At 33.0% G+C, this 12,839-nt stretch overlaps 2 protein-coding genes across 2 annotated transcripts in view; both read right to left on the reverse strand.

The window, feature by feature from the left end:
• The window catches only part of Rad17 (Rad17 checkpoint clamp loader component), a 37,791-nt gene extending 31,017 nt beyond the window's left edge, over nt 1-6,774 (reverse strand). Inside the window, exon 1 of the mRNA XM_065346269.1 lies at nt 6,189-6,774. The gene's annotated coding sequence lies outside the window, so the exon portion shown is untranslated. The remainder of the gene's footprint in view (nt 1-6,188) is intronic.
• klar (klarsicht) overlaps nt 1-12,752 on the reverse strand; it is a 159,782-nt gene extending 147,030 nt beyond the window's left edge. The window contains exon 1 of the mRNA XM_065346264.1: nt 12,670-12,752. The gene's annotated coding sequence lies outside the window, so the exon portion shown is untranslated. The remainder of the gene's footprint in view (nt 1-12,669) is intronic.
• Between the last annotated feature and the right edge of the window lie 87 nt (nt 12,753-12,839).

Raw genomic sequence — 12,839 nt, forward strand, 5'->3', positions numbered from 1 at the left:
CAGTTTCAGAAATGGTTTCTCTGATGTTCTGGAATTATTAATGTGAAATATCATCATCATCATGGCGTAGCCCATCACCCTAATTGCATATCTATCTATACTTCACTAAGCCATTCAAAGAGCATAAGTACGAACACATTTGAATTTGAGGAAATTCTATACCTTGGAAAACCACGTGCATCAACCGTGTTTTAATGAAGCTTTCAAAAATAAATGAGCGGTTCGCCAATGCATGAAACATTTTTTGTATCTTGATAAATGGTATTTTTACGCTAATATACGACTTTTTATCAGTAACTGAATCCGTATTTACTCACAAAAATATACCCAAACAACTTTCAAAGAGAATTTACCAATACAAAGTAGGCATTAGATAGAGGTACGACCAGATCTATGGATCAATAATAGGTACACAAACTCGTACATGGTAAATACGACAACGTAAACGTATGCAGACACTAGGTAGGCAGTTAGGCACGCAATTATCGTATAAAAAATCAGTACCGGCACGAAGTAGGCATATTCTGCGACCAGAATATGTCAAATTTGAGATTTTTTTATCCTAACGCATCATCTAATGTACACACACACTTCCTTTCACCACCATGCTGTTTGCCTTTAATAAGCCTATTTTTTGCTGCGTGTTCAATACACGTAAATTACGCGATTCCATTTACCGAATGACACACATATAGGTAGGTAAAGGTATAGTATGTATGTATGTGAGTACTGAGTACACATTTTAATATTTTAGCATATAATATAGGTACACATATATCAGATTACAATCGTATAAGGCACGACTGTAATACGGCGTGAATTAAGGGAACATTGTCGCCACTATAGCGTATTTACTTTCATCTCAACTCGACGACCAACATTGGAACAACAGATACTCGTACTGGTTCATTCCATGTGGTAATCAACCAATAATCTGTAGTACCTATAGGTACTTTTATTTATCATTTCACGTAAAATCGAACGAATGGTGAATTTTGATTTCGAGGACTCAAAACTGAAAAAGAAGAAGATGCTAATTATATGAAGTGGTGTTCGATATTTGAAAGAATACTGAAAGAATTCGGCAAAAATCTAACCATGTGTGTAGTTATGAAATAACCAAAAACAAAGCTTCCTGTCCAATCGGAGTCACTTCATTTTCCATTTCGCGATATATGCTTTCTTAAGAAGTTGACCAATCGTCTCACATTCCTAGAAATCTAAAAAAAAATACATTTTTGGAAGTCATATCATAGCTTTGACGATCTCAAATGTTTTGATCAAGATTTTATCAAAACAGGCTTTAAATTTTCGTACACTTGGTCCCCACTCCCCAGTGACCCCTCAGATATCCTCGAAGCTTGATCAAATTATACAACTATAACCTTCGTCTTACTTCAAAAAGAAATGAAAAGAAAATTGTATGCAATACGAAAATGATATACCCCGACGACGCGACGGTTTCTCATATGAATGTGATTATGTCATTATGACATTTTTCCACTTACATTTTAATATTCTAAGTTAACGTTGTTGAATTAATCTCACATTTCAAATTATAAAAAAATAACCCTGAAAATTATATGCAACAGTAGGCAGTACTTCCGCGTAGCAGCGAAACTTCTCTATTTTTTAAACTATATAGAGGAAACTTTTCAAGCGGAAAAATTGATGATAATCGCATTATTTTTCTCAACTGTAATACAAGAAGTACACAGGATTAATCAGAAAACATTAATACAAGTCGGGCTTTGACGTTCGGTTGACTCAGTCGCAGAATTTAAGAAAAAAAAAAAACATGTAGAGCACTGAGGACCGGATTTATAAAAGTGATGAGTACGTTAATTTTTGGTATTATTTTTATCAACGTGATAGAACATCCTAAAATATACATTTATTTTTATATTTCCAGAAATTTGAGACCATTGATCAGTTTCTTAAGAAAGCATAAATGAAGCGACTCCGATTGGACAGGAAGCTTCGTTTTTAGTAAATTTAAAACTACACGTACGTCGTACATGGTTAGGTTTTTGTCAAATTTTTTCAGTATTCAAGTATGGGACGGCGCTTCATGCAATCTTTGCACCAATCAAAATTGAAATACTACTATTCATGACCTTTAATTCAAACGTTTCAATTCACAGGGTCTCACACATCAATCAATGATCCTAAATGATCAAGTTGAACAAAGAAGGTCAATAATATGATTATTGATAAAAAATACATTTTGCTAAATAAAGTTTGACTGAATTAAAAAGTGAAGGTAACTTCAACAGGAATTATAATACGTAACCTCAAGTTCAGTGAGACTCGGGTCAAAAAAGTTGCCAGCCTTTGCGGAAAATTCATAAAAATATACAAATAAGAAAACTATAATTTAACACGCAACAACAGTAATAAAAATAAAAAGAAATAATGTAAAAAAAGCTTAACGTTGGTTATAAAGATTAAAAGATAATGATAACCAAAAAAAAGTATCGCCAAGTTTAAAATTATTTGCCAAGAAAAAACCACGATGTTTGAAAGTTTGATAATTCGTTTCTGAAATGGGCACGATTTGTGTCGTAATTTCGTTGAAATAAACAACTTTTAATACCCAGATTGGGGTTTCATTTTTGATAAGATAACGAACCATAGTGTCATGCTCGTGCGTGTGCTTTATTTCAAGAGATATACCACACAACACTCGTGCATGATTAGGTTGACGATATAGAAATAATTGTGAATTTTGGATCATTGCATTAGATTAAAAGTGGGTACAAAAATACAGGCGATCACGTTGAGTCGGTGACAAATAAGTTAAGAGTACCCCAAAATATACATTTTTTTCCACATTTCATTTTTAAATTTGGTCAGTAGTTATGTGACTATGACTATACAGTGTAGAACCATAGAAAGAAAAGTTTCTGAATGCATGCGGGGAAGTCTTTATCAATTTTTGTTCAATTGGTTCTTATTGCTGAAGAATTGTCCTGTTTTAAAATGGAATAGGAAAAGCAGAAGAAGTCAAATGAGCGGCGGCACCCCTTGGCTGGTGCGTGTTCCTCATTCTGATGCTTCTTCTAGCAAACAATTCATTTTTTAATTCTTTTTTCTGTAAATTTCTAAATTTTTATCATCAAAGCATATAACGATGAAGGGGACAAGCAAATTTTTTAATTTAAAAGATGATCAAAAATTAGTAAATAATTTTCTCAGAATGAAAAATAAGGGACATTTCAGGACTACTACTACATTTCCACTCTGTGAACTGAAAACAATGTACAACCTTGGTTTCAGGTAAATCTTTTAAGGAAACTGAAAGATTGAATTGAAGATCTGTTTTTCGATTCAAACATCCTTTTAGCTGATAACTAGCATCAGCTCAAGTTTTAAAAATGTATTTTTTTACAAAGTCATGCAGTCGTTGATTCAATACTTCGACGATGTTGCATTTTCCTTTCAGTCAAATTATGAAAAGTTAGATTAATTTTATTTGTTTGTTCTTTAATCTACAAATTAAAAGTGGTTTTATTAGTATACCATATTAGAGGCATACCATACTCATAGATGTTACTTAGGGATGACTTAGTTAAATAGTAAATTTTGATTCAGTTTTTCTCATAAACAAATGAAAATTTCATATTTTTAAAATAATAAATCAATATTTTGGAGTTCAATCTCTCAATTTAATATTTAAAAAAATTTCAAAAATTCAATCACACCTAGAAAAATTGCTTCAAAATTCACTACTTAGCTAAGTGATCCCTAAGTAACATTGATGAATAATTGTTTATCATATCATTTTTTTAATGAGTATTACAAATATGTACTTAATCTGTAGTATCAAATCTGCTGTAAATAATTATTCCACGGTTCAAAATAATCAAGCAGAACCGTATAACGTCGATTGAGGAAGAAACAGAGTAAGTACCACATGATGACATTAACCACATAGATATCATAATTTATTTAGTTTTAATTAATTTTATTGGTTTGTTCCCTTGTTTTAATAAAAAATGGGTGTATTGGTATACCATAATATCTACTTTGATTAATTTTATTAATTTACTTTTTTTTCTTAAAAATAAATATGCTGGTACACTAATTTTTTTTTAAATCCAAGATTATTCAAGTTGCAAAAAATCGATTCATAATGAAATTCATTGACCCTGCCAAAAACTCAGCAGCATTCAACTTATAATACCCAAATTATTTTTGACCTTTGAAGGAAGTTTTTTTTTGACTCTGACTGTGAAGATAGCTCAATAGTTGAAATTCCACTAAACATCCAGAATGAAATCAAAGTTTCATGTTTGAATCTATGTATAGAAGCTGCTATACAAATAAGACTAGTTTACCAATCAATAAGTGCTTTGATGAATTCAAAATGATAGAACCTGAGGCACCTGAGCACATATTATTCAGTATGAAAACTAAAGAAATTAGAATTCCTCATTTAATTGAAAAATTGAAGACCATCGAATGATTCAAAGTTACAGAAGCTGAGAATAAACTTTGAAAAATGTATACCCTACTATATTTTCTCTTAAAGATATCGATAAGTACAAATTACAAAAATATGTCTGTACCTCAATATATTATGTATTAGGTTATTTTTATATTGAAAATTAAAATATAATAAATTATTGCATGCAAATTGAAGTTAATTAATTATGTATTGTTTTTGTTGAAAGCAGCTTTGAATTTGGAAAAAAGGGAGAAACAGTTTTTAGTTTTGAAATGAAATTCGTGGAAAAAAGGGAAATTTTGTGCTCACGTGTAGTTTTCATCACTGAGCCAGTTTGATTTTCCTCAATGTTGTCTTAAATTTTCTATGCCGCAAAAAGTTTGAAGAGGTGTAGAAGTTAAGTTGTAGAAGCTGTACATCAAGTGATAAACCAGAAAAAGTGACGCTGATAAGAAATTTTCAATTTTTAATTTTTGATAGAAGTGAAATATAAAACACTGAAAACGTTTCAGTAATATGTATTTTGGCACAATGGAACCCATATTCACGGTTCATCATCAAGTAGCTGAATTGTTAAATTCTGACGATGATTTTGACGAGGAAATCTGTTTAATTATGCAAAAATATGTCACTGTTCCCAGAGTTTCAATTTTATATTTTTTTGAAGAAGTTACACAACGTTATTCTGATATTGAATTTATAAGATTTTTACCATTGTCTCGAAATTCCTATAATGAATTAGTTGTGCTGTATGAGAACTCCGAACCGTACCAAGCAATAGCTTCTCAGCATTTAGTCACTTCAGCTGCGAAATCTGTCCCCCATTTCTATGGTTAAAATTAATTCACACAAATAAAAATGCTGGACAAACTGATAACAAATTCAAATCCATTCAAATCACATGTAACAGTTCTCTAAAATCGTTCGGGGGCTAGTAGAAATTATGAATTATAGAACTTTTTCAGTTTATAGAAGGTTCTTCACTTGTAGAAGTTAGAAGAGGTCGCCCGAACAAACCTAATGCTACATACAGGGTGCCAAGAAATATCAGTACCCCTAAAAAAGTTTTCTACTAAAATAAAAATACTTCGGTTGGTCACAGTGAATGATAATAATGATAGCACCTGATTGGTTGTTGGACTGGAGAGATAACATTCCACCAATCATATGCATCTATTTCACATTGCCAACCAATAATAAAAAACTTTCTTCAGGGTAGGTACTCGATATTTCTGGGCACCCTGTAGAACAATAAATGAAGAGTAGGTACTAGGTATGCATCAGTGTTTACTGTTTTAAGCTTTTTAGGGCAAATACCTATTTAGAGAAAATCTCAATAATTCGGAAAATTCCAACTTAATCAAAGCCTAATCCCTGTTATTCGAGAAAATCTGACCTTTGAACATCCTTATAAGTTATTCGCTGAAAATGCAATCTTACGATGATATGAAATGGAAATAGATACGTAAATATTTTCAGTCGATAATCATATCAGAAACCCTGACAAATCAACCATGAGATAATAATCTCAACTCGCAGATCTCCTATCATGAAACTTGAATATGTAATACAATTTTACATAACATACCATGATCGCATCCTTTTAAAAATCACTTAGCTTCTAGTACTTTAGCGTACACGTGATCGTTCGAAAAAAAAACACAACTGTCGACGAAATCGCAATCATAAGCAGGTACATAAATGCCGAATACCTAAACAATGAACTAATTCCACTCACCATCTCGTAAATGCATTCGTTGACATGGAATTTCCACAAAATATGGCACTAATATACGATACGATCAACAACACTGGGTAGGTAATATTTTGATTAAACGATTCGAACAAAACAAAAGCAAACCAAATCAAAACGTTGAAGAGGAAAATGCTACAGCGAACATGAAACCATAACGAACATTTAAAATTCAAACGATCGATCGTTTGACGTTTGGCACTAAGAGAAAAAAAACGGTTAAAATTTAAACAGACTAGAAACGACGAATAAAAATTACACGATAAAAAAATTCACCCGAACTTCACATGTTGTTTGATAATACTCGGCTCATTACATCATTACGCGTCGCAATTCATCGCTACTATAACCCGGCGAAATATTACAACGATATCGAAACTAAAGCCGACGACATACGAGTATTTTAGTATACGTACTGACTATTACGATACCAAAGACTAAACTAAGGTCTACACAGCACACACGTACAACTTACAACCTGCATCGAAAACTTCAACACGCCAGCCACCAACTAGTCACGAGTCAGTCGTGCTTTGAAGAATTCAATCACGTACGTTCGTTACTCCTCCCACCACGATTAAAAATCCATTTCAAATCTTAACCGTCTGATTCTTGAAATTCTTCGTGGGAATGATGAATTGAATAATATTATCAATTGCCATTCGATATTATTTTATGCTTTTCAACATTTTCAACATTATGAACTTGCGTAGAGACTAGGGAGTAGGGAGTGATTATTTTATTAATTCAACTTTGTAATGCCTTTCGAAAGAAATCTCAGGGGTAAGTTTCTACTTCTAGAATTTTCATGGGAGAAGCTCAACTGAAAAATTAGATGCTGATTGATGATACTCGTACTCAAAAAAAAAAGTGAAATTGAGTTACCGAGCACTTTGGAAATAGGAAATAGAGGATTTTCTCAAATCAACTAGGTATGTGGATTTCCAAAGCAAAATTCAAAAGTGGTCCAAGGTCCAAATTCGAACATACCTACCTAGTACCTCTACCTACATGATGTAGAGTGAGAAAATGCCACAGATGTGCTTTTTAGTTTTATAAATTGTACATACCTACATCAACCTTATTCGACACTGACTATTTCTCATGTTTTTTCTCACCTTTGGAATGGCCTGCAATCCCTTCAAATTTGCAACAAAAAATAATACTCGATGAACATTTTGCAATTTTCATAAGTGCCTTCGCTGATTCAAAAACGTTTCATCAGTAACTTTGACTATTATTGCAGTACTTCATTTTGTATTTTCTGTTAACCTCAAAGTCCTCAAAATGAAAAGTTCTGCAGAAATTTTCAAAAATTGGCTAGCATTACAGAACAATAAGCTGACCGAATATTATCTATATCTGACCACCACAACAGTATCCTAAATTAACTCTTGTCTCTTGATGTCGTTTTCCAGCAACTCAAAATTCTACCTCATGTCATACAGAATTACAGATACTGCATAAAAAGTCTTGTCAAGTTTTTAGCCATTATTCATTCAATTATTAATCATCAAAAAGATGAGCGGTCACAGACACGATAATAATAGGTAGGTACTTTCGTGTCTCAAGTCCAGACTACAGGGGTCAGTTCTGTTTGGTTTCTATTCGTGTTATGAACTCTCTCGTCTACTTATATATAAGTAGCTTTCAAGGTAGACATTTGAGGCGGGTACTTCACATGCAGGGTCGCATGCAACATCGCGATCAACGTTTGAACCGTTTTAACTGCAGCACCTTCATTTATAGAAATTTAAAAGCTCGATAGAAAAAATTAACCGATATCGTATTACGCTACTCCAGTAAAATATAATAATTATGAAAAATAGTCGGTTTAATAGAAACTCGTATCCTCACAACCCTTTAAGAAAGGCATAAAAGCTTTGAAATTTATTAACCAAAGGGTGTACTGAATTAGGGGAAGTTATATTCGCAGAAGGAAGTATAATAAAACTCATAAACATATCGTCTTGTATACCAAAGCTATTTAATTTTGCAACACGAAGAAATTAAAACAAATGTGCAAATAATTTCGGAGCAATTATAATACTTTTCAAATGTAATTTAGCAACATACTATAGTAATATATTTCGATATTTCGTCGCATTAATTGAAACCCTCGATGAAAAATTATAAAACGCTTTCACTTGAAACGTAAATTCTACCAATACAAGTGAGACTGACATGATTTTGTAATTAGTACCAAAGAGTGATTTGACAAATAAATGATAACGAAGCATAAAAACAGGTGTTTTTAGAAACATTTCACAGGAACGTGTAAATGTTTAAATAATTAAATGTAGTGACGTTTTTAGGAAGATGACAAGTGTTGGTAAGTATTAAGTAATGAGTTTACCTCGAATTTCTTACTTAACATGATATCTTTTTTCAACACTTTTTAGATTCCATTCACCAACTTCCAAAACCTTAAAAAGTCTTATTTTTTCAAATAAAATCGAACATCCATTTTCAAAAGCTATTATTTACCTAAGCAGATTCTCGTGGATTCTAAATCTCCAAGTTGACTGTGTTTCTAAAATGACTAATCTTTCTGAGCTCCGAGCGTCAGCACTCTTCAGCATTCACTAAGGAACTTCCATGAAGAGTCCCTTTCGAGATTTGGATGGAAAGTGGTCTCATCGTCAGTTGTAGCCTTTGGCCCAAGTACCACATTCACAACCCTTTAAAATTTCAGCTGACAGTTTTGAGTTTAAGTCCCACAGTAAAATTTTGAATTCTAAAATTCCTTTTTAAAAATCGCTACCCCGACGCTCAGGTTTTTCCCACGGCGGCGTTGTCGTTGAGAAATTTTGATCCCCGCGCTTGACCAAGAGGCATGATTCATTTTCCCGTTCAACTAAATTTTTCAAATTATATTTTTCGAAGATTATTCAAATTTTTTAATTTTTGATGAAAATTTGAATAATCTATGGAAGAAGAAATATGAAAAATTTAGTTGAACGGGAAAATGAATCATGCCTCTTGGTCAAGCGCGTGGGTCAAAATTTTCCCACGACAACACCGTGGGAAAAACTGTAGTGTCGGGGTAGTGCTTTTTGAAAAATATTCAAATTCAAAATTTTACTACGAGAGCTAAACTCAAAACCGACAGTTAAAATTTTAATGGTGTATTTTTCCACTCGAAAGGGCGTATTTTTTGATAACGCATAAACAGTATTGTTCAGTGTGTTTACAAAGACAACGTCAGTGTAACACATCGTCCGAATTACTTCGTTCAGCTAACATTGCTAAACAGAAACAGAACTTACTTCCTGAAAACTCAAAAGACCGGTACCAAGCAGCGTTTAATCAATTCTCAACTTGGCTTCAATCTTATTAGCCCAGTCAAATTACGATTTGACCCGGACATAATTGGGATCAAAGGTTTTTTTTGCGAATATTGTCTAGGATGGTGTAGTGAACAACATACTAAAAGCCCCCGCCCCTACCACTGGAGCTAATCCCCCACAGTGGATCAAAGCCCCCCAAAATCAGTTTTTTGTCAAAAAATTACTTTTGAGTAAAATAAGCACTGATTATTTAATCTCTCCTCAAATACCTATCAAATGAGCTCTCAACCAACTCCCTAGCCCCAAGGGGGGCGCTACGACCCCTCAAAGTGATGTGATTTCAATAAGTTTACATTTCATGACTTTGGGACTTGAAACCTGTTCTAATCGATCAAAAAAAGTCAAACTTGGGGAATGAGATTATTTTGGGACCTAAAGTCGACCCCTAGAGTGGGAGAGGGTCAAATTCGAAAATTACTGTAAGGTCATTTTTTTTGGAGGGCCATAATATGGTCCCAAATGGATGAAAATGGTCCAAAATCATATCATTGGTCAGTACTCCCATTGTGATTAACATATCCAAATTTCAGCTTCCTAGGTCATCCCCACTTCTTTTAAGGAGGAAAAAACCGAAAATAAGGGTAAAATGAGGGGTTTTCCACCTTAATTCCGCCTTAAATGGGGTGGGAATGACCTAGGAAGCTGAATGTATCTCTTGCAGAGGAAGGAGAGAATATTATGCTTGGTTATTTTGAACTTTTAAGTGAAAAATATGCTCCGCCAACTTAGTGGTCACTATATTCGATGCTACATACCACTTTAAAACTGAAAATGGATGTACCAAAAAATATTTTCTCGTACTTACAATATTTACAAGCTAATAGTATACACGAAGCTAAAGCGGCGGAAAGTAAAAACGAGACTAAAATTGCGTAGCCGTCTGCGTAGAATTACAATCATTACATAATGGGCGAATATTTATCGTACGAATAGGATGCATACAAATGGTTAAATGCGTCTATAAATCGTAGGCTTGAAATGATACCTGCATATATTCGTCTGTGTTATATTTGTTCGCTATGAATTTTTCATTGATTTTTAGGTCCAGAGTATGTCAATTAAATGAACAAAACAATTCGCATTGTTTGTTTATGACCTGGTCCGGCGTTCGTGTCCAACCCATGTGAAACGAATTCGACAATTGTCGAATTGTCTATTTTATTCTATTTTTTTCATCCATATGGCAACGTTTACCTACCCAATAGGTAGGTAGTAGGTACAGAGAACATCGAATAATATTAAAGAGTCTTGGTAAAAATTTTCAAAACCAAATGACGTTCGAGTTCGACTGAGGTAGTTGGAAAACAAAAGCGCATAAATGAGTTGGAAAAAAGTTCATTGACTGGTAATACGTTTTGTTGCATTGTACACAGAGGATGTTGCGTTATTCGATGAAGTAATGGCGGCTCATGTTGTCTACTTTTTGCGGCAATTGTTCTAATACGGTTGTTTGACAACTGACGATAATATGTTAGCTTTTTAAAACCTAACATGGCTTGCGTCAATTTGAATTTCGTTCGAGATGTACATGTTTATCTAACTTACAACTGTTTGAAAGAGACAAAAGAAAAAAAGGTATAATGATCCGTTATTTGAAAAAAAAAATAGTTACAGTAACTTAGATTTTTCTTATTTTTTATAATAAATGTTCAAGAATAGAGCTGGTTGACTCAGAATAACAAATATGTAAAACTAATGAATTTTTTCGAAATTCAATACGAGTTCGTATATTTGGGACTGAGATTTTCATCAAAATTTCGATCGATTGAAAATCTTCAGTTTTTTATGGAAAAAAGTAAGTTGCATTCGACAAATCCGTGGAAGATTATTATTTAAAATAAAATAACAGATGTACGGCCATCTGTCGCCGATCCTATTTTCCTAATTGTGTTTCATTATCCATCATCTGTAACGACCCTGATTCATTTTACACCAGAAATATTCGCCAAGAGTAAAAAGTAATAAGAGGGATATGGAAATATGGAAATTATACAGCTTTTAACGTAGTTATGTAAAAATAATTCAAAATAGTTGTTCGTTCCAAAAACGAAAATCTTTTACCCGTATTGTTTGGTAGAAATTCGTTTTTAAAACGTTTGGCGATATTATTTGCATAATTTTCTTGTTTCAAACTACAATACTGTTTCGAATTTTCAAGATGTTTTTATACTGTTGTCCAATAAGCAACAGGAGGGGATTTTCTTTGAAAGAAAAACTACATTTTTTTGCTTAGTTTTTTTCTTGGGCTACAAAAAAAAATGAACGAATTTAGGTACAATTTGGTTTTTCTCAATTCTTTGGGGGACTTTCCAGATTGAGACCATACCTCATCTCCTTCACCATTAACAGACTCAGACTGACCACTACATACTCGAGTTCATGATTATGAGTCACGAAAACAAATATCAGCACCCATTCACTCAAAATGGAATAATTATTAAGTAGGTATTGATTATAATTCATTAAATAATATATTACAAGGAAATTATTATAAAAAATGGGCATTGATTGATATAGATATTCATGTGTGAAGAAATATATTATGTACACGGCTCCTACCCCGCCAATATTTTGTTTACTTTTCTCACGAACATACCACAACCAAAATATCGGAGGTCTTCGAAATATTAATTAGTACTTCATAAACCACGAGGGAATAATTATTGCTGTTTGAACTAGGGGTGAATTGATTATGATTTTTATACCAATCCGTGCGTCTAAAATTGATCCATATCCAATCGCGTATAAACGTACATACGCCAGCTATAAGAATCATGTAGTAGTTTCGTACCCTATTGTAAAGAAATAATTTTCCATACAAAACAATTGTCAATTATAAACTCATACCGGAAGATCACGTTAATAAAAAAAGTAGTAAAACTGAATTCCAATAGATGAACTCGTGACCAAAGTAATGGAGGTTGCAGAATCCCGCCACATAAATGTTCGATTATTGCAAAACAACGAGAACAATGGATTTCGCATATTTTGAGCTGATCGACGTTATTTTCATACCAGTATACGTTTTGGATACTTATAATACAAAAATACTGGTCATAATGGTAAATCTGTACATTAAATATTAAAAAGCCGATAGTTATGAAAACAACACTCACCAAGTCGTTGACGTATCGATAGCAGCGTCTTCTCGAAGGATAAAATTTGTCTGATACGATAAAATTATCTAATAAACTACAAATTTACTAAAAAATACACGAATTGACTAAAAACTACAAGATATACAGTTAAAATAAGACACGGTGATTTTCATTCCACGATTAAAAAA

Source organism: Planococcus citri, chromosome 1 (genome assembly GCF_950023065.1).
Source record: "Planococcus citri chromosome 1, ihPlaCitr1.1, whole genome shotgun sequence".
Lineage (NCBI taxonomy): Eukaryota > Metazoa > Arthropoda > Insecta > Hemiptera > Pseudococcidae > Planococcus > Planococcus citri.